The 3,651-nt window shown below is 50.8% G+C and overlaps 1 non-coding gene across 1 annotated transcript; it reads right to left on the bottom strand.

Moving 5' to 3' along the window:
* Positions 1-3,403: 3,403 nt before the first annotated feature.
* TRNAT-UGU lies at positions 3,404-3,476 on the bottom strand. The gene has a single exon. It is a non-coding gene; the product is annotated as a tRNA-Thr (tRNA).
* Between the last annotated feature and the right edge of the window lie 175 nt (positions 3,477-3,651).

Below are 3,651 nucleotides of genomic sequence, written 5' to 3'. Positions count from 1 at the left end.
TAGTCACTACTTGATTCCTGGCAGCAATTTTAATTGAAAAGATTTGTTCATTTCAGAAGGCAGACGGCCAGGTAAGGACTGGAGGTTTCTATCCTTGCTTACACATATCTTAGAAGTGCGGTATGACATACTATTTGCTGAATTAAATACCCTGGGCAGTTGCTCAATACAGTGGTTATGCTTTTTAGATTCATAAATTTTAAAAAATAGTAATAAAAATAATCCATAAATGGAAAATAGAAGTATCACTCCACAGCTTTATTGTCCAACATTTACTTTGGGCTGGAAGCTACTAACATTTCTTTCAGCTAGAGCAAGGCAGAGGGGGAGGACTAGCTGGACACTGATACCTAACTCAAACAGAACTTCCAGTAAAGGAAACCCACTTGTGATCTTGCCTTTAGTTAGCTGCATTGTAGCCATGAGCATTTATTGAAGTCCTCTTTTTCCTACAGTGTATGAATGCAGATGTGGTCAGTGACAGTACATATAATAATGGTATGTTTTAAATGCAAGAATCCTTGTCTCATAACTTTTTTAGTCATCCAGAATGGGCAAGAGCAGTAATGTAAAAGCTGCTCTACACTTCTGTTGGCTTTGTTGCAACTCTGACTGCACTTTGTCTGTGGTAGACTATGTACATGCAACAGTCCTCTAGAACGAAGCACAGATATATAACATACATGATTAGACCCTGTCAGACTTTGTGGGAGGTAAACTATCCAAAGACTTGCAAAGTTCCCTACTGCTCATTAAGAGCATGACTTTTACCCTTGGGAATATAGGTAGAGGATCACATCTGACCTGCGCATTTCAAATCTAACAGCAGGGGAATAGGAAGTGAATAGAAGTGGCTATTGGAAGAGGCTAGTTCCTTAATTTGCTTCTTTGACTAGGTAAATGACCTAGTGCAGGGGTGTTAAACTCATCAGGTCCGCAGGCTGGATGGGTGGTACAGGGCTGGTCTGTGGGCTGATTGTCTGCAGGCTGGACTGAGCCCACAGAATGGCCTCATGCATAGGATCTAGTGTGCATTGGATCTGCGCGTAGGATTTAGTGTGCAGGGCCAGTCTGGCATGGATGCTGTATGCCGTGGATACCCTGGCACTGTGGGCCATGGGCAGTTTGCCCCAGCTCTGCATACTGTGGGCAGTGCATGCCAGATCAGCCCTTCAAGCCATAGGCAGTGTGTTCCAGACTGACTCTGCCCATAGCTTGGGCAGTGTGCGGGGCCAGTCCAGCATATGCCGCATGTGACCTGCTGGTCTAGTCTAAGACCCATGGGGCAGCACCGTAGGCCAGATAATAGGGGTTTGCAGGCAGGTTCTGGCTTGCAGGCCATATCTTTGATACCCCTGACCTAGCAGATGAGAGAAGAATATTCAATGCAATATACCTTATCTTTAGAAATACTTTTGATACTGTTTCACATGCCATTTAGTAGATACAGACTAGGGAAATTTGAGCTGAATGAAACTGCCATGAGAGGAGAGCACTATGGGCTGAAAAATGACTCTCAAAAACTAGTTATTGATGGTTTACTGTGAAACTAGGAGGGGATTTCATATAGAGTCCTGTGGAGATCTGTCTGGGATTTGATTGTATTCCAGTATCTTGACCTGGATAATGGTATGGATCAGAGGTGTGCAACCTGCAGCATGCATGCTACAAGTGTCCCAGGTGGCCTTTGTGGCATGGCAGATCAGCGAGGGGACAGGCAGCACAGCAGCAGCAAAGGCAGGGAGCTGAAGACAGCGCAGAAGACTAGGCAGGAAGCATGGGGCAGGAAGCAGAGCAGCAGATCAGGTAGAGGAAAGGGATCTGAGTGGTACTTGTGGAGAGTGCAAAGCCAATCTATGGTACACCTGCCCCCATTGGAATAGATGGTGCACATATTAATCTTGTTGATAGGTGGAAGGATTACAAATACACTGAAGGGACAGGATTTGAATCCAAACTGGGTTTGATAAACCTCTCATCTCAGAAATGGTACAGAAGAACTAGAGAAGGTCCAAGAAAGGCAACAAGGATGATTAGTGGTATGGAGGGGCTTCCATATGAGGACAGACTAAAGAGGCCAGGCCTATTCAGTTTAGAAAAGAGACTCTTGAAGGGGGGCATGATAAGGATTTACAAAACACTAAATGGTGACAAGGAAGTAAATAGGGATTTATTATTTACTCTCACAAGACAAGAACTAAGGGTCACAGCACGAAACTAGTATGTAGTAGGTTTAAAACTAACAAGAGGAAGCTCCTTTTCACACAGCATGTAATGAAAGTACAGAACTCATCGCCACCAATTGTGGCTGAGAGTTGAGGCAGATTCAAAAAGGGATTTGACAGTCTCAGAGGAAAAGGGCATTAGGAGCTATTGAGTACCAGAGGTAGGGGCACAGCTTCTGCTTCCAGACCTTCAGTGGTGGAGGCTGCAAGTGAGGGAGGAACAGTGGGGGGAAAACACCCCAGTCAGGCCCAGTTGGCTCTCCCTTCCAGCATCGGCTCTGCCCTGCTGCAACAGGAGACTGGGCATCATGGCCCTGTGCTCCAGCCCAGTCAATGGCAATTCTTAGAGGGGGTCCAAAATAAGCAAGATGAACTGAAGAAAAGCCCTGCTTAAGGCGGAGACATCTGAAGCCCAAATTTAAAAGGGGGAGGCAAGGCCACAGGATGACAGAAGGGCTCGGAGACTTACTCCAGCACCACCAGCAAGGCGAGGGGGAGCTCTGGGTAGGCTGTGTTCACCAGAGGGCCTGTGGGAGGCAAAGGAGGGAGGTCATGCTGCCCCATAGTCCCAGCTCTTTATTCCAGGTACCTGATAGGTGATATTATTTCACATGCTTATCAGCAACTATACATTTTGGATGACAGTGTAACTCTTTAGCAGCCTGACCCATCACTAATCGCTTTTACTTGTGCAAAGACCACCTTTGAGGGAAAAACAAATCAAGAGACTGGGAATGAGGGACCGACTTCAGGCTCATCCAGCCGGAGCTGCCCCGTGGCACGCAGCTCAGCCAGACTCAGCGCAGCCGGGCTGGGTCTCGGGCGGGGCGACAAGCACGAGGGGAGGCCGGGGATGGGGGGGCTGCGGGGCACCAGGGTGTGCTGCCCGCCCGGCAGGGGGCGCAAAGCAGCTGGGCGGCTCCCGCGGTGGCTTTTAGGCTGGACAGAAGCCTCAAGACGTCACAACGGAGGCTGAGGACGTCACAGTGGAGCCAGCGCTGGGGCGTGGGGCGGGCCGGGATTCCAACCCCTGGTAGGCTCAGCGGGACGTGGCGGCGGCCGCGGGGAGGCCTGTAGCGAGGTGCTGCCTGCGGGGGGGGGCGAGCGGCACGGCTGGGATTCGGGGCTGGTCCCAGCAGGCGCTTAGCATCAAAATGACTCCGGCGCCAAAACGGCGGAGGCCCCAGCGAGGATCGAACTCGCGACCCCTGGTTTACAAGACCAGTGCTCTAACCACTGAGCTATGGAGCCACCGCTCGACTGTTTCCGTCGGCTCCTCTAAGCAGCAGCAGCCGCCGCAGCCGCAGAAAGGGCCCAGACCCGGGGTGCCTGAGCTCCCCGCTCCCCCGGCTGCGGCCCGGCTCCTCCGCGGGCTGTCTCCGCCCCGCGGCCCGCTGGCGGAGAAGGCGCGGGGCGAGTGGAGGCC

The sequence above is a fragment of the Gavialis gangeticus genome, unplaced genomic scaffold (genome assembly GCF_001723915.1).
Source record: "Gavialis gangeticus isolate Ggan-Ray unplaced genomic scaffold, GavGan_comp1, whole genome shotgun sequence".
In the NCBI taxonomy this organism is placed as follows: Eukaryota; Metazoa; Chordata; order Crocodylia; family Gavialidae; genus Gavialis; species Gavialis gangeticus.
This window is presented reverse-complemented; position numbering and strand designations above follow the sequence as displayed.